The following is a 23,648-nucleotide window of genomic DNA, read 5'->3' as shown; positions in this document are numbered from 1 at the left end:
AGGAGGAGGAGGAGGAGGAGGAAGTAGCCGCGTGTGGGGGGAGGCAGCGGGTCCGGCGGCGCGGGTGTGGGGCCGGGGTACGTGGGGGCGCCCGGGAGGGGGGCGCGGAGCCGCGGCGGCGGGAGGACGGAGGTGCTGGTGGTGGGGGCGCCCGGGCCGCCGCCCCACGCGTGACCGTGGCGGGAGGCGGCCCCTGCGGGCCGCGCTGCCGCGAAAAGTTGCCGCGGAGTTGGACGGCGGGAGGTGGTGCGGAGGGAGAGGAGTTGGCGGCGGTTCCCCGGCCGGGGGGCGGCGGACACGAGTGGGGCGGCGCGGCGGGGCCGGCTCGGGGCTTTGTGAGCGCCGAGGGGTCGCCGCCTTGCTGCCTTCCCGCGGGCCGTGCCGCGCCGTGCCGCGCCGCGCCGGGCGGGAGGCGGCCCCGGGTGAAATGCCCCTTTTGTCTGCAGCGGGAGCAGCGGCAGCGAGGAGATGTGAGGACCTGCCGGTGTCTGCATGAGCCTGCCTCACCGCGGAGCAGCGCGCCCGGGCGTGGCGGGAGGCGCCCGCCGCGGCCGCCCCCGCGCCCTCCGCGCCCGGCAGCTTGGCGGTAAGGGAGCGACTCCGCGCTGCGCGCACCCCCGGATGCACCCCCYCCCCCCAAAAAAATAATAACCCTCCCCCCTTTCGCCTATACCTCGAGGAACTTGCTAGAAGTGACTTTGGCAATAAAACGCTAGCACGGTGGATTGCCTTTTATTGTCGTTAATTTAATTGTTTAATATTTTTAATTATTATTTCTTATTTAATTTTCATAGCCTATGCGTACGCTGTGCTGAAGGTAAGTTTTTTTTGTGTGTTTTTTTTTTCCTCCCCTTTTCTCCTCACGCACTAGGGAAGCGGATGCCGCGTTTGGCTGTAGGCTTAGGAATTGGAAGGTCCGCGCGCTTGCTTTTGGGTTTCTGTAAATGAAACCTTTCGGTAAATGAACGCTCCCTCAGATGGCCTTCGCTTTAACGCGAAGGACTTTCTGTAAAATGGTTGGGTTCATTCTGTGTGCTCGTGACAGCCGGTGAGATTAGCGGCTCGGAGTGTAGCAAAAGTGGCGCTTGCAAATAACGCTTTGATGAACAATGGGAGAAGGTTAAGTTGTTGGGTATGTTTTACAATACATTTTAATGGGAGGAGTAAATCCTACTTTTTTTTTTTCTTCTTCCTTTTAAAGTACCGTTACTTCCTGAAAAGCATTTTAGATTATTTGAGAAGCTGAACCATTATTGACAAATTCTTTTTCCAGTCGACTTTATTCTGGATATTTAATAAAGGAGTACCACTAAATTAGCGCTATATTTTTAAAGCCATGTTATTTCATATTCAYGAGAATGGGATGCAGGAGACAGCATACAGTTTTGATTGAAAATGCTATGATTAAAGTAGACTAGAAAGCTATTGTACCTCTGTTAACATAAAAGAGCCATTACACTAAAACTGAAAGATTATAGAACTGTGTTTTGCCTTGGTGTGTGTGAGATATTTTGTCTGCTGCCAACTTTTTATATCACTGTGATGTTTGTTGTGGTCTGTTCTAAAGAGCATCTCAAGTACACCTGCTAATCCAGACAAAGTGAGAGTGTATCTGAGCAATAGCAGAATTAACCTGAAAATGTGAGATGCAGGTGGGTTTAGAAAGAGAGGCCTGAATGTGCATTGACATAACTTTCAAGCGTGCCACAAAGTCTCTTATCAGGACACCAGAAAAAWGTTAACTGTGTATATTAGACGGAGAAAATGCAGTTTAAAGTSTCGTCAGTTTAGAAAGTGCTTTTCCAAATTAAAACAGAGTTAGTGCTTTTATGATCTAAATTACTTTTTTACATGAACTTCTGATCTCCTTCCAGACTAGACATGACATGCTTTGTTTTTTAGTTCCAAGGAGAGCAGGAAAAAACCCTCTCTTCTGAGAAAGTTAGGCTTTGTATGCAGTAAAAGTCATCAAAATATTTACAGCTGCTTCTATTTACCTGTCCTTCATTTGCTGTTTACTTYTTTCTAGGTTCCTTTTACAGAACAGGTGCTCCTGTCTATCCCTAGCAGCAAAAAATCCCGAGTTGGGTCAGTTAGCACAAGTGTGGATGTGTGTTTTGTTTTCCTTCTTTTTTTTCTCCTGATTTTATTTTATTAACATAGCAGATACCTGCAAGGATTTGCTAAAGAGCTGAGGCTAGAACATAGGCGGTGGCATCTGTTCGCGAGGGTACACACTCATTTGGGATCTCATTAAAATCATGAAAGTCCTTTGTGAATATAAGAGTTTAGGTTACAGTATCTCAATGTAATATTAGGATAATCCCAACTTTTATGTGATTCTAGCAACATTTCAGTGACAGAAGACTRGCAAGTTTGCATCTTTGCATCTTTGTTTTATTGGGATACCTGAGATTGTGTGAGGGTGGCTTTTTTTGTTTGTTTTTTTCATACACGTAGTTTCAAATAGTTTTTGTGGAGCTAAATGATTCTCTTCCGGAAACTATACAAAGGCTATTTTTGAGTACTGTTTTTACCCTTTTTTTTTGTTTATATATGTGCATACACACAGGCACGGAAGTATTTAGTTACTGTACGAGCTACCACATGCTGAGTGCTGTAGAGCTTTTATCTCGAAGAACTTGCTATAGCTAGTATGTGGACTTCGTTGAGTAGTGACTTGAATTCTTGGCTGGTGTGAAAGCAGGTGTCCCAGGCTATTGTGAAACCTGCTGGATTTGTAAGACATTCTGATGAGAAACAAAGTTAAACCCTATACAAGCTGCTTTGAGTTTGAGTTCTGAATTTATATCTCTAAGATGTTCCTCGTGGTCTGTTGAGGTAGCTTATTTCAGTCTTTGAAATATATTTCTAAGCATCATACYCCAGAGGGTTAGGAGTATGGTACAGTGTCTTTGTACTTTTTSAGATAGTGAGGTGAGACTACAGATATCTTCTGAATGGGAATGTGTACACATTCTTGTAGTGTGTCTTTTATGATCCATAGATAAAAAGGTTGTATAAACATCTGTTTCTGTTTAACCTGTGGTGTGTCTTTCTACTTTAATCCTTAGAAGCTGGTACATGGTTTGTGGAGCTGTTACCTAAATAGGTTTGATAGTAAAATGTTATGTCTGCTCTTCAAAAAGTACAGGCCAGCTTGCTAATTAAGTATATTATATTCAACTGAAATGTGAATACCTTATTAAGCATGGATAGCATACTTCTGATGTTTTTTATAATCAAAAACTTACTGTTTTGTCTAGGTCAGTGGTATCATTGTGCTTTTTTGGTTGGTTTGCACTGTATCTTAGTTCTAGCAAAGCTTAATTCTTGCCTTGAAGATAGAAATCGACCTAGCCCAAACTTGCCATTTGATCATGCAAGTTCAACTTCTCCCCATTTCCACTTTTTTTTTTGGGGGGGGGGAGACTACAGATAAGGGAATTCAATGGCTTTGCAATTTCTAGAAAGAGATAATACCCCTTAAATTCTATGGTGTTTCTCTTTGTTTTCTCAAGATTTAAAGTTCCTATAACACTTCAGGCTTCATGTAGTTGGAGACATAAATGCAATTTTGGCATACTTTACTTAAAATGGAAACCAACAAGTTAATAATAGCTCTTGCCAGGGGTATTTATGTAATGGGAGCCAACAGATGTTAACTCAAATCTTCAAAAGCTGATGTATAAAATGTTATGTCAGACCTCTGGCAGATTTTGTGTTGGTGGAAGATGGGTCAGGTAGGAGTTGGAGACTCTTGAGATCTGTAGGGCTTGGTGGAACTTCTGAAAAGTGAGATAATTGTATAAGATTTTGCATTTTAGCACACAGATAACTTAATGTTGCCCTTTTATAAAAAGCAGGGGGAAGGATTTCTGGATTTCTTTCATATATATCTATATTAAATAATCAATGATACTGTCATTTTAAAATGTATGTCCTTTGCAGTCTGACTTCTGGATACAACTGTTTGTTGTCCAGAATGCCAAAGAAGTGTGTTTATAAATAATGTTTTTACTGGTGCTTCAAATTTTTACACCTGTAAGATATATCTGGCAAAAAAAAGTCTGAGAAGTGTATTATGACAGCCCAGGTATTCACACTGTATGGAGAGAGGTCGTACTTTCACATTGCTCTCTTTGCCTCCCCGTCTCTGTATAATAACCAGCCAGCTCCCTGTTTCCTTTGGCTGTTGGCTCTTTCATATTTGTTTGCTTTTAAGCCACCCTTCTCTAGACAGCATCTGAACTTACAGCACTCAAGATCTTATTTCAGTGTGTAGGAGACTAACAATCTTGAGATTGGGACGATATTTGGATATAAGATCTTTGGCTTAATGAAGGGCTCTGCATTTGCAGAGCTGTAATATAAAGTTTACTTTGATTTAAAGGGGCGGGGGGAGACCTTGAGCTGTTTACATGGCTGTAGAGCTTGAACAGGCAGTTAAGTTATCCTGTTAAGAGTAGCAGGAGAAGGTGGGAGTATAAGCTTATGATTGCTGGTGCCATTTATTATAACTTTCTCCTGGATTAAATACTGATACACTTGCCATAGCTTGTTAAACTTTGTTTGAGAACTTTAAGAGTACTTTCATTCTTTAAARTACACTTGTTGCAGCATTACGTAACAGAGCTGTATTTCTTACTTACTGAATTGAAGRCTGAACATAACATATCATGTTGTTAATACTGCCTTGTGTTTTAATTAGAGCTGTAGSGGGATGCTAAGAAAAATGTTTATGTACATGCCTGACAGATAAAATGAATATGTCTGTCACACAATCTTGACAGAGTTGTTTATTATTAGAGCTACTCTACTGACCAGATACTTYTCTTTTTTCCTTTTCTACACTCAAAAAAAAAAAAAAATCTTATTCTGAGGATTTGTCACACTTACTTCAGACACTTGAGTGTGTGGTAGCCTTTGCTCAGTGAAAGGCTCAGACTCTTGCCTACATCCTAGAAAACAATTTTATGTGTGTGCAAGTGATCTGAGGCACAGCAAGTCCAACAGCATCCTTAAGTCAGTGCTGTGTTGGGGGAGGACACTGGAGATCTGGGAGAATGCAAAAGGAGCAGTGGTGCTCTTACCACAATGTGCAAAACAAATGCTTCTGCTGGATTCTTTTATTACAAATAGCTWATTTTGTGCAACTGTGTTGCACAATGTTTTCCAAAGTGTGTTACGTTTATACTAGTTCTGGTTTTGGAATATTGAGGTTGGTGAATTATCAAGTAGCAGAAGGAAAACTTCTGTATGGGACATGTTTGTKAATTAAATAACTTACTGGTTTTGGTATATGGTTCCTCATGTAATATTGAATGAATGAAATTCTTTAAATAGGCATATCTGCTACAAATTTTAGACAAAAGTTTTTTTTGCAAATCTAAAAACATTTTATGGCAGTGTTAAGTAGCTATGGTAACATGAATGTTCTTAAGCACTTGAAAATCAGAACCAACTGAATTCAGAGCTTTCACAGGGACCTCTGGAGGAAGGGACCTCTGGAGATCATCTAGTCCAACCCCCCTGCTGAAGCAGGGTCACCTAAAAGCGTGTTAGACAGGATCGCATTCGGGCGGGTTTTGAATATCTCCAGAGAAGGAGACTCCACAACTACTCTGGGCAACCTGGTCCAGTGCTCTGTCACTCTCACAGGGAAGAAGTTCTTCCTTATATTCAGGTGGAACTTCCTGTGTTTCAGTTTGTGCCTGTTGCCTCATCCTGTCATGTGGCATCAGCGAAAAGAGTTAGGCCCCATCCCCTTGACACCCTCCCTTCAGGTATTGGTAGACATTGATCAGATCCCCCCTCAGTCTTCTCTTCCCCAGGCTGAAGAGGCCCAGCTCTTGCAGCCATTCCTYATAGGGCAGGTGCTCCAGCCCTCTGACCATCTTTGTAGCCCTACGCTGGACTCCCTCCACTAGCTTCATGTCTCTSTTGTCCTGGGGAGCCCAGAACTGGACACAGTACTCGATGAGGCCTCCCCAGGGCTGAGTAGAAGGGCAGGATCACYTCCCTCSACCTGCTGACAACACTCTTCCTAATGCACCCAAGGAGACCATTGGCCKYCTTGGCCACAMGGGCACATTGCTGGCTCATGGTCAACTTGTCATGCAGGACTCCCAGGTCCTTTCTTTCGTGCTCTTTTTTTTTCCAGTTTACTAAATATTTAAATCTCTGTGTATCATGTATAGGAGAACAGCATGGCAATATTTTATCTTTCTGCTGGCTCATCAAAATTCTTAAATCTTGAGCTACTGCATGCATAGTGGTAACATATGGAATTGTGTGTCCTGACAAAGGAGGAAAAAGGAAGTGTCCCTARTGGAATTTCTTGTGGTTTTTAATTCTCTTTATTCCACTTGTAACTGCTTGTATCTCTTCAATATCCTTCTAGTGTTGATTTGCAGGCTAGGTATTGAAGTGGCTGTAGTGGACTCATCATTTGAAATAGTGCCATACCCCACACAGGTTTGGGCTTTAGTGAACACAAAATCCTCTCAGGCAGCTTAAGTAGGCAGCACATGAGAGAGTTAGGAAAATGCACGAGAAAATGTAGGCTCAGCAATTATGTTGTGAGGAGGAGCCTTGGCAGAAAGACGAATAGGAGTAATCTCTTCCACTTTGCTAGTACTTGCAATGAAAGAGGAGCAGTGAATTTKTAGTCCTCTTGTTGCTTTTATGCATGTGGGTTCTTTTCACTGCAGGTAATTGACTGAAATGAAGTGGTGATAATGTGTGATAATTCGGAGCGAAATGTAAACCTTGTGAAATGTTTTATAGGAAGGAGAAGTAACACTCATTTCAAGCATTGAAAATAATTTTCTGTTTTTTCTTGAGAACACAAGCCACTGAATTTGAAACAACAACTGAAAGAATACTATCAAAACAGCAACACTGACCAGTATTAACCCGCTTTAGGGGAGATTTTAGTGACTCTTCAACGTCCAGCTTAATTCAAGAGCAGTTGTGTTTACTAGGAGGAAAAAAAAAAACAAAAAACAAATTGACTGTCATTTAAGCAACTGAAAGGCAGATACTTAAACTTGATAATGAAGTTGCAGTCTTCCTTATGTTAACAACATAATCATTTCCAGTGTAGCATGAAATGAGCGATCTTAAGGAGCAAGTGAAGCATTTTGCCTGACAAATTTGAACTTGCAGTTCCACAACAGAATGTGCTAAGAGTGAAGGAGGAACTAAAAAGCTGATATTAATACATGATGCTTGCTTATGAGCAAGCATCATATTATAATGGCTACTGACATCCGTATGAAGAAATACTTACTCCTGCTTAACAGCGTTGATTCTCCTGTGGAAATTATTTTTGCAAAATATGTTGTCCATATTGCAGGTAAATAGTTAAAAAATAGATGAAATAATTCAAAATTTCCAATATAAATAAAAATACGGACTATTTTTTGCAACTGGCATACACCAGACTTTTTTTTTTTTTTTTTTTTTTTTTTTTTTTTTTTTTTTTTTTTTTGGAATATCTAATACTATAATTTCCCAATGATGTTTTTGGAAACCTCAGGAAGTTTTTCTTTATTCAGGTATTGTTCAAGTGTGTTGAAGTTGGCAGCAAGCATGGTATTTTTGATCAAAATACAGGCCTCTTTTAATATAGCTAGAGTACAAAGAGAGTTTGCTTACAGTGATGATTAAGATTTGCTAGTGACTAGCAGATTGCATCTGTGGATGCTTCTGCAGTTTTGATAGAGAGCTGATTTGCTCTCATCAGAGCTATACAGAGATGAAGTAACTGCTCAGATGAACTGTGGAACAAATGTTGCCAATAGAAGGGCTCTGGGCTAAATCAACAAGAGAGGAAGAGATTAAAATACAGTTTGTATTGCTGATCCTTAGTGTATCCTGTTTTGTCTTCTGCTGCTTAAAACTGAATATATGTAATACTTTGCTAAAGCTGGTGTGTGTGTGATTTTGTTTTTCTTCATGTAGAAATGTCAGGAGATTGTACAAGATGGAGCATGTGTACAAGGTGAATTCAAAGTTACTAGAAAGTTTGCATTCCTGACAGCTCAGTATTAGAACACCTTCACTCCAATTACTTGGATTAATCTGGGTTAAATTCTGTCTGAGATCATTTGTTCAATGTCTTTTGTTTAGTTGTTTTAGATTTTCAGAAGTTTGTCTATGTAACAGCAAACTGGGAAAGCAGTCGAATTTGGACTGATAGAATCTAATAGCTTTTGCAGGTGCTATTTTACTTTTATTATTGAAATAGACTTGTTTTCTGTGTGTTTGCTTCTGCATGCCTGAATTCAAGTAGGCTGTTTGAAATGTAGAGCTACGAATGGGGTAAGAGTTGGGGGGGAAAGTCAAAAGTAAATTAAAAAGGAAAAAAAGCCTCGAAGTATATACAGCTTGAATTTGATTTTGTAGCACCTACTCACCTCTTCCAAACACATCTCTAATATTTTTGGATTTTTGAATTCTCATTAGATGTCCATACGGTCTCTTCTCTTTCCCTTAACTTCTCAAGCTTCTTCCTTGAATGTCATTTCTGGTGTGAGTGACTTAATGGTTGTCTTGGGATCAAATAAATCAGYTGAGTCAAATTACTTTTATTTATTTTTTTCCTGTACCAAATTCCAGATGGTATGGATTTCCAGATTGCTTGCAGTCTGAAAATGTTTTGGCAAACCTTATGGAATTTTTTTTGAACAACATTTTTGTAGGTTTGCTAGGTCTGATAAAAATGTTTTCCCCTGTGCGTTTTACGTGAGGTGGTATTTATTGGCTGGTGTATGTGTATATAAAAGCATCATCCACTGAAAAATCAAGTTGTGGTTTTTTTTTCTTTTATTATTCATAGAAATTAAATCATATATGATACAAAACTCTTTCAGTGAACATCTGTATTAATGTACACGCTGTTTTTATTTATCACAAACTTCTTCAGTACTGTTACGCATGTGCCTATGCAAGTTCTGTTTGGTTAAGTTAGCTGAATCTGTATGTTTGACTTCAGTACTATGTGTTGGTGTATGCTTTACTTTGTGCACAAAATAATTCAACAGTGAAAAAACTTATTTTCYTGAATCGAGAGGAACTGCTGGAAAAACAAGAGCTTGGCAAGGCTTTGGCTTAGTTGAGTAACTTTCTGAACACCCCAGAGTGCCTTCAGAGGCACTTGTTATCAAAGCTTTTACCAAATTTTCTAACCCTACAATAATATTTTTGTTAAAATACTGTGTTCTTTCTGCCTTAAAATAATTTTGGAGAATCTATGTTAAGTTTATTCTGTCAAAAAAACCTCTACTTGTCTAACCATTTGATGAAAGAGTTGTGCTAGTGTAACTACATTATGATGATCAGACTGGTCGTATACATTTTATTTGGAAGAAATAGCCTTAGTATCAGCCCTTGCAAAAAGGACTGTAGAAATTAAGCTTGTTTTTTCTCTTATCAGGCTTCTTTAGCCATAGTAAACCATGTTTAGACCTATCTTTTAAGTGCTTCTGTCCTGCATCAGGATATTCTGTAGCACGTGCACCTCTTCATGCTCTCTCACGGGCTTCTAGAGGTTTCATCGGTCAGAACACTCTTTTAGCTGTGTGATGGCAATTTTAAGAAGAGAAAAAAATTCAGTTCTGGTGTTTGCTCTCTCTGAGCTTTTCAGGACTGAAAACTGATTTTCATGCTTCAGGAGTGCAGAAGTGACTTAAGACTCTCAGGGAGCAAACTCCCCCCCCCCCCCCCCCCCCCCCCAGATTACCTGTGGATTTTGGGTATTGCGTAGAGGCTGTTGTTGCTGTTGAGTGCCTGAAGTGCGCAGGTACCTCTGGATCCTGAGGGGCAGTGTCGCRTGCYGTCATTTTTGGATTTGACGGAGGTGCTTCTTTGAACTTGATTTGAAGCCTCCCAATATTTTTTGTTTAAAACCCTTTCTAAACAATAGCGAAAACTTCGTGTCTGTAAAGGTAGCAGCTTTGGAAAGCAGAAATCTTAACTTTAATAAAATATAAGAAATTCTAAAGGTCTGTCCTTTTAGACAATTTTATTAAAGGTCACATTTTTTCTTTTGAAAGCAAGCTTTCCTGGCAGAGGATGCTTAAAAGAGTAGTTCTCTTACATTATAGCTTAATCCTGCCCCCCGCCTTCCCCCCTGGCTAGGATCCATGTGAATCAGGAAAATTGGAGAAGAAATAAAATCACTTGCATCTCGTAGGAGTTCTAACAAATTCATCAGATGAATATCTTTGCTAATTTCTGACTCTGTTTTGGCACTGACTTTAATTCCTTCTGACTCCACTGAGGCCAAAATTTTCCTGCTTGTTTCTCAGAACTTCTCATTTGTTTTGTCTGACTGAGCAGGAATGGCTTTGAAAAAGATGAATTAGTTGACACAGGTTTCTCATTCATAGCAATAAAAAAGCCCTCTTTGACAATTTAAGATCATCTGCAAGGCAGAATTCATTTTTTGGTTGTTGCTGTGGAATTTGCAGCCACAAAGGATGAAGTTGATCATCTCATTTACTGTGCTTTCTTGTCTACTGCTTCATTAATTGTCATCTTGATTGTGCTCCAACCCTTGTTTTTGCTGTCAGAGTACAAAGTGTGGGTACTTTTATTTATTTATTTATTTATGAGGTTTCTTTGTAGTGGGAGGCAGTCATTTGAGCGCTAGTGTGATGGTGAGATTTCTAACCAAGAGAGAACAGGGAGCCTTGCCTTGTGAAGTCCCAGAAATACTGACATCCCAGTTTGAGGAATGGTGTTGAAAGTACTCTAAATCACTGTGATGAGCAAGTGAAGTTAAAGGTCTATTACTTCTTTTTCTTGCCCATATTTTTTCTATGGGAACTGTTCATTTTTTGGTTTAAGTACTGACCAAAGTTTCTGATATGACATGGGCTGTTCGTGAGAGTGATTTTCTTTTTTAGTGGACACTGAGATGCCTTTGAGACTAGAAGAATTTTTTAAGGAATCAAATATATTAAATYAGTTCTTAATCAGAGTGAATGGCTCATTGGAATAACCATAAAAATAAAATGCGGCAGTTCTTAAGTGTCAGATGCTGATAGCTTTCTTGTACTTTCTCTTCTCTTGATAATCTTATGTTTTATAGTCTCTGTGTACCAGTGTGTTATACGCTGGTCAGCACCCACCACCTAGAACTGGAGGTGTAATCTTTGCTTGACCACTGTCATCCAGCTCTGACTGGTATCAAACGTATGGACACTGTGTTACTTTTTCATGGTGGCTTTTATATTGTAATCCACAAATAACATATTTGTAATCCTTTTTTTTTTCTCCAACTAGATAATACCTATCAGCTATTTTTTTTTTCMTGTCTACATTAACTACAAGAGGAACAGGGACTCAGCAGCACCATTCATTTTTGTAAACCTCTGACTTGAGGTACCAGCCCTGCCTGACACTAGCTATCAATTTGTGACCATCCTGTGAATAGGTGGTTGAAGTCAGGCAACCTGAAACAGACTAGAAAATGCTTGCACAGACCATTCTTCCAGCAGAGAGGTGGAGATGGCTGCAGATGCTCATGTGCTCCGTGCTTGCAGCAGCAGTGGGATCTGGCAAGGGAAAAGGAGTTGAGGTTTGGGAGCTGGAATTTGGAGGGAGGAGGAGTTTGGGGTTGAGCGTGGAGATGAAGAGCTGAATCTTGGTGAGTGGAAGGAGAGCTAGGAAGATGAGCTGTAAAATGAGGGACTGCCTGTGCAAGGGGAGTAACTACTGATGCCTTATGCAGAACTGAACTGGATGCCTGGAGAGTGAGCGTGTGAGAGGAGGGAAGAAGGGTCCAAGAATGGATCTGAATTTCCAGAGGCATCTGTTTACAGGGCTGCACACCAACAGTTGAATCCAAGAGAGAAGGGATCTCAGACATAGTTCCTTCTTTAGTGTATAAACTGGATGCGCTGGGTACTTTGAGTCCCATTCTAAAATCCTGTTTTTTGGTATGTGGGGAATTTAAGCTTTATGGTGTGTGTGTGTGTAGGGGGGGGAAGGGCAAGGGTTGTTTCTTTGGTTTTGAAGCTCCAGATTGAGAGATCTGACTGGAGGCACTGAAGTGCATAGTTTGGTATTACCTCGGTCCCATATCTGGCCCTTGGTCTTTTATGTAGTCAGTGTCTGGAGAATCCAACAAGAAACAGTGATACTCCTTTTAGCGTTTGTGACTCTCTTGTGTTTGTTATAGGGTCATGAGACTTTCTTCAGAGCGTATGAGAACAGCGTGGCTGTGCCATCACAAACATAACATCTGTTACGATATTTTAGAAGTTCTCACAGTTGCAGAATCATTTTATTTTTTATTTTAAGATCTCTACTAAGGATGTCCATAAATGTGCATAAATATAGTTGCATTAAATAATGGAAATTAGCTATGGGAAAAGATACTTTTAGGTCATCTAGATTAGTGCTTCTGAAATGTTCACTTGAGTCTTGCTTTGGAAGATAAAATGAAGTAGTACCCTCCTCATTTAACTTTAGGAAATGGATGTAAAACTGTGTCTATTTAGAACAGGAAGTGCAAGTTGAATGAGGTGAGTTGACTGTTAAAGACTGACTTGCTGACAAGAGTCTGTGGCCAGAAGGAAGATACCTAGTATTCTCTTTCCTGAGAGAGTGAAATGAGCTTTGTAGGGRCTCCAGTTCTTCATAAATAGCCTATTTTTAAAGATCTGTGGCTCAGAGTTTGGTTCTATGGCTATTTGTAGTAGGTAGCACCAAAATACAGTTGTCGTGTCTGCCTCTGCTCTGTTCTAGTCGTCTTGGATTCAGGAAGTGTCCTGTGAGTTCCCAACGTTTTCACCTGAATTTAGTTCTTCTCCTGCAGGCTTCTGCTGTGTGCATTCATGTTTCTTGTTGTTCTGGTGCACTCTCCTGTATTGCAGTGTAACCTGCCTCTGGCAATGCGCACTCCTCAGAGAGGAACGTCCCATACCAGGCTGAAGTAATACAGCTACTTAAAATTTGATATTGAAGTAGGTGGGCAGGTACTTGTACCTGAACTGATGCATAGTAACTGTCCTAGTATACATTTGTATATCATAGCTTTGCTCCGTATATGCAAAATCTGTGTCTCTGTGATGGTGGGGGGAGAGGTAAACGGTGCAATAAGCTATTTCAGATTACTTTGCTTTCATCAACATGTACCAGTATGCMTATATGCTATGGAGTAGCTCATGCACAGGACTTGATACTCCATGGAAACTTGTCTGTATGCTTATGTGCAGTCCTTAGCCCAAAGAGGCGAAACAAATGGCTTTGTGCAGTCCTGCTTTTTATACTTGGGTCCCATTTGTTGTTGCCTTTCCCTCAGGCTGGTTTGAGAAACCCTGAACTGGAACATGTTCTTTTGGCAGTGCAGTTACCAGTACTTTTGTCCAGTCTTTGTTTAAATGTTAAAAGCTGCAGCTTCCATTTCTTCCCTTGAGGGTACAGACCAGTAGTGTCAGGAAGTTTCCTTGATCCTAAGCCTAATTTTTTTTTTTTTCTTAGATTTATTTCTTTGCATCTGATCTTTTACAGACTAATTTATTTGTTTTGCTAATGTTAATACTCTTCCAGTATATAAAGAATGTAAACAGCTTCACGTGCACCTTACTTCGGGTGCTTAGCTTAAAATTTTGGGTATACTTGGGTCATCTTAACTTTTCCCTGTAAGGCAGTTGTTTCAGCTGCCAAATCACTTTTTTTTTTTTTTTTTGCATGTACATATTAATTATATTGTGAAACAAGTAATTTCAAGCAAAGAATAAAAAGTTTTGAGTATTTTGCAGAATGACTGGCACTGTGTACACTCTAAATAACTTCCATTGGGTCACCATCTGAATGCCTGGGGCCCAAGACTCCACAGTGTTTCATTAAATGGCTTGATGTTACTTGTTAGTTGTCTTACGAAACCTGCCATTCTAGACATCCTATTACATTATTTGTCTGAAATGGGGTAAGTTATTGTGGGAAATAGTTTTCCCTGCAAATTCTAATTGGTTACTGGGAATTATTAAGTTACTGGTTATCACTAAAGTTAGGCTTGTCATTGCATAAAGGTGTAATGAAATATATTTGTGATGGTGGAAGGAAGTGAAGATGATAGAAGACTGCAGGCTTTCTATTACATGCTTCTTGCCTTTCTGGCCTACATTAAGGAAAGGTGGGATATCTTCAGATTTTCACAAGATGGTGTATTTATACTGAATGTTTTTCATGCTTAAGCCAATGAGAAGAAAGAGTAAAAATTAAAGGACTTCTGAATATCCATTGTATATACTGCTGTTACCTACTCATGAAGAATAGGTGCAAGATCACAGTTTAAAACAAGCAAAAATCCAATCCTGTTTGTTACAAATACTTAGTAAGGAGTTTAGAAGACTTTCTCAAGGCCTAGTGATTTTATTTTCTGTTTTGAGTCTTCTCGTTAATAGGATRAACATATTGCTTGAACACATCTCTTCAGTTCTATACAGTGAATACTATTTTAATATTTGGATACTTGTTCCTGTTCTGACTTTTCCAGAACTATAAAGGGAATAATGCCATTGCCTCCTTACTTCATACTACAATCTGTATATAATCTTGAGGAATACTGGCTTTATTTCCCATGCTGTCTTGATAGTACTAAATCTTGCTCTGCCTTTTGTAAGATGTCTGTGGGACATAACTTGGTGGTCCTTGGGAAACTGGCCACATGTGTTAGGTATCTAGAACAGTCTAAAAAATTGGAAATAAAATTATTTTTTTACTGCCTTTCCCTTATATGAAGCTGTTGCTTCATCTGTGGGATTATTTTGAATGAGATACGAAGCATCACAAGACCAGCTTTCTGATATGCAGTCTTGAGAGCTGTTTGTGAGACAGGGATTGTGTATTAGGTGATGTATGATGTTATCAGAAGCAAGCTAAGTTAATGTGGACAAGATGAAATTGCTTATAGGAATGCTGGAAGATTTTTGGAAAACTGAGAGGGTAGTAACTCATCAGTCTTCAACAAGACAGATGAATTGAGTGGGATTTAACAGTGGGCTCTCCTAGGTCCAATATTAATATTACCGTTAATAACTTGGATGAAGGAATAACAACTGCACTTAATAAACTTCTGGATAAAACTGAGTGGAGCTGTACATCTGTCTGAGAAGAGGCTTTGGATTTATAGCTATCTTGACGAACTGGAGAAATAGTCTGAAAGAAATYGGGTGCAGTTTAGTAGGGGGCTAACGGGAAGTCCTGCACTACAAGGTAGGAGCGCTCAGCTGCATGTATATAGAGCAAGAATGACTGGTGAAGYACCCAGCCCTTTACGGAAAGGGTTGTGCAGGTGGTAATGGGTCACAGGCACAATGTGAGTCAACAGGATCGTGTAGTTGCAGAAAGCATAGTWGTATGTGTAAACAAAATAATCATCTCTAACTCATGTAACAGGGAAAGAATGATTTTCTTTAACAGGAAAAGAATATTTCCTGCGTAGGGAGGGTTTCAGCTGGAATAYTTGGCCCAGATATGGGCATCCCAACCCCATGTTGTTTTTGTGGCCCAGCGCTAGGGAGTACAGCGGGTGGCAGATACGCAGAAAATATTGTCTTTGAGGAGAGACTGAAAGAATGAATGTATTTAGTCTGCGRAGAAGGCTGAGACCTCCTAACAAAAATCTTAAGAGCATCATTCAAACATGATGTTAACTCTGAAAAGAGGAAAGGAATCATCTCTTCAGAGCCCAGTGCAGACTGGTGAACTAGGGAAGGGCTTCAGCTGTGTCAAGAGAGAMATTCACATTAAGCACCAAGAAAAGCTTTCTGGCAGTAAGGCTAGCATGAGGCAGAAGTGGGTTGCTTGGAGAGGCTCAGGAGTCTCTGTGAAACACAGTCTGAACAGGCATTTTGGGAATGGCAGAGACTCGGTCCTGTCTTGATGCCCTTGTCCAGCATCCTGGAAGAGCTTTCTTCTGTTGTCTTTTTTGCAAATGGCAGTGCAGCATCTGGGATGGTTAAGGAAAGAAGCACGAAATGCAGCTTTCAACCAGTGCAGTTTTTGTTTTGGAGGCTTGGCTGTTGGTAAGTAGTAGAGTAAATTACAGAAGGAAACAGTAGTGATAACTCCAAAAATAGATCTTTGTTCCAAATGACTTTCTGTTTTTAAAAGTTACGTTTTAAGAAATAAATCTTACAGATGTTTTCTTTCCTCCTGTSGATGCTTAGTTTCAGGGGAATATTTATGAAAAGCTATTGTGCGTTTCTAAGTTTTCCTATCTATCTTTTCTTTAGTTTCTATAAAAAAATTTTCTGCGTTGTCTTTTCTGTTCCTCTGTGTCGCTGTTTCAGTCACTGCCCAGTTGCTTTTTCAAATGTGCCGAGGGAGTAGAAATCCAGAGTTGGCTGGTACAGCGTGTGCAGAGAGGATGATACTTCTCTCTTGCGTATTCTTTCTCTCCAGTAATTTCCCTCCTCTGAATTTGCTACTGAAGGGGAGGTGGGTGGGCTGGCGCCTTTCCAGACTGGGGAGCATTCTGGTTTTTACGTAATGGAGAAGAGCCCCCTGCTCGTTAATCAGAGATGATTAAGTTCACTGGTTTTGAATCAGTATGTTAGGACTGCTTATCAAATAAAGGAGGGAAGTGGTTTTACCTATATTTTCCATGCTATGTAACAGAGAAAGAGAAGAAGATTTTTAGTTGAACCTTTCGGTATTTCAGAGTTCATCCTGGCATTTAACTGAGCAAACAAATCTGTTTTTGATGAAGAGTTCAAAAATGTATTAGTTTTGTGGTTCAGCTGTAAGGCAAAAGCTGTGGTTTTGTTCACACTTAAAAGTTGTAAGCTGTTTTGCATTTTAATAATGCCATTTGAGCTGCTATTGCCAGGGCTTTGCTTGTATTTCTGTGAAAAACTTACATTAAAGGGGTTTAATAGAGACATTGAAGAATTATACCATAATGAATTGTTGCATAAGAAAAAAATTATTCAAAGTCACATTTGAAAAATTGATCCAGACGTTGATTAATTTTTGTTTCGTTTCCCAGTGCCCTCTCTCCCCCAGTGTATTTTGTGGATGAGACCTTCTGTATTCGTTACCTGGGGGGTGGAGGCTGCATTGGTATTAGGGTTTTGCTGCAGAGCAGTAGTGTGCTTTTGAAGTGAGTCCTTCCAATCATCCACACTTACTGCGTGTTGGCTCAATTTGCAGTGTTTTTCTGCAGGCAAGCTAGATTCCTTTTGATGGAAACTGGAGGCTCCATTCGAAGTTTTTGCCAAATGCACTTTATCTCCCAGTGATATGGTTTGAAGCTATCCAAAAGGGCCTGTGTGTGGTGGGGGCTGATTGTATCTGCTTATCTGAAGTAAAAATGTGACCCACGTATCATGATTCAGCGACCTTGGCACTGCTACTACTTTGATCTACGGATATTCTCACATTGCTCAAAATTAATTGCTTAACATAAATATAGCCAGAGACTGCCAGAGAGCTGGTAAAAGGAAACTGATTTTTTTTTTTTTAAGTAAATGAGCATAGCTAAAACTTTAAAAGTGTGTCAGGTTGAAATACAAGAGCTATAATGAATGTTACATATTTTCTACACATTACAAGCAATATTTTCCTTTGCCACAGAGCAAGTTGAGCAACAATAGTTCTTAAGTAATAGGATCTCTGCCACTCCTTAGTAGATGGGTGGTGGTATCCTTTTTCTGTACTGCAAAAGGGTGAGGAAACAAAAATGTTACAGCATAGTGCCGACACTTTGGCAGAGAAGCTGTCTTATTTCAGTTAGAAAGACACTGCTGTTTTTCCCCTTCCCTCTCTTTATTCTTGTTCTTTTGGTAGTATACATTGTTATTGGTTCCTGGTTTTTACTTGAATTTCTGCTCTCTAACACTTTGTTTTTTTAGCTTGTATTGGTGCTAGTTTTGTTCACTTTTTCTTTAATATTTTTATTTTATTCAAAGGCATGTTCGCTTTTTCTTTAATATTTTTATTTYATTTTATTTTACTCAAAGGCATGGTGCGCGTTGACTGCCAGGACAGACCCTAATATAACAGCTGACATCTCCAAGAAGTGTTGTTACAAATCTGTTTGATGCAACAATTTTAATGTTTTTCTCATGTTTGTTACAATAGGGTGCAAAACATAGGTTTGCATAACCATACAAGAAGGGAATATAGGCAGTTAGTGGAGGAAAAAATTCCTTCTATTCCCACACTTAATATTGTTCAAGGGTAGTTACTAGATTAAAAAGAGTAAGTAAGCAGAAGTCCTGCCAAGGAAGCTGAGCTATCCAGGATTGTCAAGGAGAAGTCTAAAGGAATGTCTTGAGGAATTAAGGCAGGAGCTACATGGAACTTTCTTTCTAAACTTATTTTTGGTTTGCCTTTGTATGAATTTATAAGCATATTCAGTTCATAAATGATCGTATAGAAGAAGGCAAGTTTCAATGTTTTGATCGTGTCAACTCCATAAATCACCTGTATAGACTTGCAGTTATCTAGAAGTTTGGTTTCATATTCCCAAAATAGAATATTCTCACACAAGTTTTGTTCTATTGATATTGCTAAAGTTGGTTCCTACTCATCTTAAGAGAAGAGCAGTTTGCTTTTAAGAGTATTTGTATTTAATTTCATTTTAATTGTAATCCTTCTACATTCATATTATAATAGGTATGTACACTTGACACATTTTATTTTTTCTATGTATTAAGTGTGAATTACAGAATCTAAGGTTTTAATCTATATTATAGATTTATAATTTTCTTTGGAAAATTGTAATAAAAATATACCCTTCACTTACTTGCCAAAAAATAAATTGCAGCTCAAATGTGAAATGCCTGATRTCACTCCTACTACCTAAATAGCACTCCTTTCATTTTTTTAGGAGCTTGTGATGTCATCAGCTGAAGCGAAAACATCTACCTCATGACCTGGCATGTAAGTGAAGGAGGAACTGATATTTAAAATAAAATGTGTGTGTTGGTGTTTACAATGTGTAAATTGAACCTATATACCCTCAACATTCAGGTACCACATTTTTAAATGAAAACTTTGTGCATTTTAAAGGAATATTAAGTCTTTTAAAGGAGAGGAAGTCATAAAAGAAGCTGTTAACAATGAGATTCCAGCAGAAGTGCTTGTAGTAATTTCAGTTACAATTTGTCTTGTATCCTGGAATGCCTGGATGTTGTAGGCATAGAGGGACTAATTTTATTTATCACAGCATTTACATGTGCTGCTTCTACTGCTTCTTATTCTACTGCTTCTTATTCAGTACTTTTATTTGTGGATACAGATTTTGGTTGTTGTGATGAATAAATATTGTACACTGATACGCTTACTAAAATCAAAAACTTGAATTGTGCACAAGRTTTAGATTCTTTTGTGTGTTCAGATGCTTCGCAGGAAACTTCCTGCAATTTTCTGACACTTCAGATTTTTTTTCCCTTAAGTAAGCGAAAATATTTCTATTTTCTGCCAGCCATTTTCAGATTTTTTTTGTTTGTTTGTTTGCCTGCTCTCTGCCTGCCTTTTATGTGGTTTAAAGGATTAAAGTGCAGTCATTGCTTTGAGGGGCTGATGTCAGCAGCGAGCTGGGTATTCCTAATTAGTGCCAACACCTGTACCTCATTATGCAGCCTTGTTCAAGCTGTCCAGTGAACCGAGGTAGCTGGTCTCTGTTGTATGTCTCTAATGTGATTATAAACCCCTCTCTTAATGCAAGTTATACTACCTATTCTACTCTTAGACTGATGTGGAAAGTAAAGCAAAGCTGAGCCGTTTGGTTGACTACCAAAGATTTTAAGTAGTGGAGAAGAAAAGGGATGTAGTCAACTCAGTTTCAGGATTTTCAGTTCAAAGCCTGCTTCTGTTTTGAGTGGTTAAAAAAGAAAAAAGTTGTATTCCTGTTTTATAATGTCAGATATTCTGATTTTAGAGATCAGTTYTACAGATTGCAGCAGCCCTCTGAACATCTGAGTTCAGTTGCTATTGTATATCRTCCCAGGATTTTCTGCAAATAAAGCTTTGGCCTTGACTACTCTTGTATCATCCCTTTGTCTTCATGGGGATAAAACTCAGCAATTATTTTGATACACAAAAATGGATAGCATCAGTCTCTCTATTCTTAACTGATTCTGTGCTTTTAGCAGGACTAAAATGTAATGTATTTTGCCATTACAGTTAGAAAATTKTAACTTGAGTTTAAACATTTGTTTATAAAGCCCAACAAAAGGGTGGTCAATCTAATTAGAGACATGGATTTTATTAGTCAGATCTGTACAAGGTCATATTTAGTAGTTAAAGTGGGTTAATAAGAGTTTTTAGTTTACTAATTACTGCATTCAGACATTGAACAGCGTAATGCTGGCAGTATGTTTGGGTTATTTCTCTGCGARCAAGATGAAAGACAAAATAACTTTAAGACGTGTATTGTGGAAAGGGTTCAGATAATAAAGGTATAAGAAATCACAGAAGAACACCATGGTATCCACATTCCATCAGGAAATGAAGGTATTGCGGATTCTTGCACTTCAGATATGGAATTGCAAATGTAATTACTGAAAGCTCTGCTAAGTTAAACCTCTGCAGAGTAAGAGCCTTGGAGTAAAATAAGGAAGAATAAGTAATGGGTATAAATCTTTGTTTGTTTTTCTGTATTTAGTATTTGCTTACTAATGTACCACTTACAAAAATGTCATATTGGTGAAATTTAGGAATGCTATAATTAAAGCTTTGTAAAAAATTTTAACTATCAAGCTGTTACGTCTTCTGAATTTGGAAACTTTGAAAGATTGAGTCTTGAGAAATTCTCACAGTCTTTTTTTTAATCTACTTAGCTTAAAGTTGATCCAGCTATTTTTAACTCTTTGCAGCACATTCACTGTAGTGTGTTCTCTAATGCATTAATGAAGCTTGACTGAAACCTCTGAAAAATAGATTAACACCCTGGTTTTCAACTATGCATGTAGGCATAAAAGTAGATATTCATGTTAGATCCTGAGATGACTATAGGAGGTGGGAATAGATATTGATAGGTGTGCTTCTGCTTCTTTGTGGCTAATTTAAAAAATGTTATGAAACRCTGGATTAACAGAGATTTCAAAGCACTTGTTTTCCTAAAACAGTTCCTTAATAACTCTGTAGAACTCACTGGGTATTTCACCAGTGAATCTAATGATTCTTARTGATAATTTTAAAACTAATGTATTTAATATATAGAAGGCATGCCTATGCCTCCAGAGGTAGTACTGTAAGACAGACTACCAATGCTTTCCTTTTCCTCAATTTACGGTCTTAAAAAAAGAAAAACAACAAAAACCCTTACAAATATGTATGTGCACATGCATGCATACGTTTCGGGTAGTTCTAGGATGCTTTTTCTTTCTCCTCTTGTTCCTCTGGATTCTCCAAAAGAAAATCCAGACTGGATAATGCCTTAAGGTGTACATCGGCTGTATTTGCGTAGTGTGTTTGTTTAATTTGCATTGAAAACACATAGTGACACTCTGGGAATTATCTAATATTTTACCTAAAATTAATCATTTTGACCAAAATAGTTGTCTACAGTGAACAATGGTTAAGAAACTTCAGGGCAACAGTATGTCAACCATCAGAATCTGACTGTTGTGCTCAGCTTGATCAAAATTTTATCTGATAAGCATTCTCATTTTACTATTCACTATGGCCCTGTAGACCAGCTATTTGATGTCCAGTCTGCAGAGTCCAGTTTGGGAACTGGCATGTTATATTTATGCACAACTATTTTTAGTTCAAATACAAAACTAAAGAAATGAAAATCCCATGGACAGAGGTGACTTGTGATGAGCAAGTCTTGTTTCATATGAGCTCCCTGGTGAATTAGAGCACTTACTGTTTCTGATAATGATCAACAGTGGACACCTAGGGAAAGCAAGCATTATAAAGTCAGTATACACTTAGTTTCCTGTAAAATTTTGACCATGTGATTTCTGAGTGGAAGATTGACTGATCCTCCATTTGCACAGCTCTTTTCTATCTATGTGATTTTGAAACCATAGTGGTGAGTTTCTTTAATTCTGTGCAAAATAAATTTTACTTTTAATGACTTCCCTTTGCTTTGTAACTCCATGTGTATCTAGCTTTTGGGCCGTCAGAAATAGTGAGTGGTCTCTTCACCATGTTCACTTCTCTGTTCCACTTGCAGTAGATCTCTTGCATTCTGCATCCTCTCTTAGAATCACAGAATGGTAAGGTTGGAAGGGACCTCTGGAGGTCATCTAGTCCAACCCTCAGCATAGCCCRTACGGGGATTGAACCTACAACCTTGGCATTAGCAGCACCACGCTCTAACCAACTGAGCTAAACCTGCGCCCTTCTAGATTATTTTCTGGATAATCTCAATCTGTTTAATCTCTCATTCTAAAGATATGAAATGCTTATGATATAAATGTAGCTATATAGGTTCATATTCTGCTATTTCTACAATACTTTTTTCTCCAGTACTACGAGGGGGGGGAGAAGATACTCTCTTGCTCTTTGCAAGAGTGATCGATCAACTGGTGTTGCTCATCCATAGAGCTTTTTCCTTGTGGCTCAGTGGACTTAGAAAATGAAAGTAGAGAAGCTTGTATCACTGCTGCTTTTCATTACTGTTCTGGGCCTTGTCAGAAGAACTTCTTTTGTATCAACATGCAGTGATCTGTGGCGTTCTCCCCATAAAACAGCCTCTACTACTTTTGATTTGGGAATGCTCAAGGACCCCATTTTTACAGGCATTCAGTTAATGTGTTTACTTTCATCTACATAAGACCTCCTAAAAGTGTCCCTCAGATGCTTTGWTGTGGCTGTGCGTGTGTTAACTTGGAGCCAATGTTAACGTTGGCGCGAGCAGATGCATTCAGCCTCCCCGTCAGGGGACGGTGGAGGGAACTGCCTGTACCTGAGCTGCTCATAGACCATAAACTTCAACACAAATAACCRGACAGCTTTGCTGTCGACTAACGGGGAGCAACAGGGAAACAGATGGTGGAAGCAGCATCTTGAAAAACTTTATTCTACCAAAGCCGGCATGCAGATTCAGTTGTGCTTTCTTTTAAGTTTCAGAGCCTCTGATAAGCTGTTCAGCTGCAGGCTGCCCTCTTCTCTGTGGCTGCTCAGAGCAGGAGCCTGCAGAGAAGCAGAGTTCCTTACGGGTTTTGAAAAGCCCCCCCACAACCAACTGAAATGGCGTATATGAAACATACGGACTCCCTGTCATGTTTCCGTTGTGGCATGGRGTCCTAAGTGCAACTCCGCTTTAAATGCGAATCTGCTAGGCTTGATACGAATTCTGGGGGCTTTTTTTGTTTTGTTTTTATTTTTTTTTCTTCAATTTTACAGATGCATTTTTAGTTGTTACCCCCCCCAGTTTCTGAGCAGATACCTTATTACTGCTGTTACTGATATGGGATTTGGGTGCAGCAGCTGCAGCATGTTTGGGGCTCTTACCTATGAAAAAAAATGTGTTGAAACACCCCTGCCTCCCCTACATCCATGGCTTGTGGGCATTTCCATTCATCCCAGTACAAGAGTGGACAGTGGACGAAGGAACCTGTTTCAGTCAGGTTCAGTATCACACAAACCTGCAAGCTTTGTAAGGTCAGCTGCAATAGCCCTTTATCCTCACAGCATGGAAAAGATAGTGGGTTTTTTGTTTG

The 23,648-nt window shown here is 39.3% G+C and overlaps 1 protein-coding gene across 2 annotated transcripts in view; it reads left to right on the top strand.

The window, feature by feature from the left end:
* Window positions 1–39: 39 nt before the first annotated feature.
* Window positions 40–23,648, top strand: part of JADE3 (jade family PHD finger 3) — a 69,484-nt gene continuing 45,875 nt past the window's right edge. Inside the window, exons 1-4 of one of the 2 annotated variants that reach the window (XM_085321438.1) lie at window positions 40–77; window positions 447–586; window positions 795–817; window positions 18,857–18,909. The gene's annotated coding sequence lies outside the window, so the exon portion shown is untranslated. The remainder of the gene's footprint in view (window positions 78–446; window positions 587–794; window positions 818–18,856; window positions 18,910–23,648) is intronic. The other variant, XM_085321439.1, reaches the window with a different exon arrangement.

Source organism: Rhea americana, unplaced genomic scaffold, assembly GCF_003343005.1.
Source record: "Rhea americana isolate MKP2758 unplaced genomic scaffold, rheAme1 scaffold_7, whole genome shotgun sequence".
NCBI classification, from domain to species: Eukaryota; Metazoa; Chordata; class Aves; order Rheiformes; family Rheidae; genus Rhea; species Rhea americana.
The sequence above is the reverse complement of the archived record's forward strand: the minus strand, read 5'-3'. Positions and strand labels throughout refer to the sequence as shown.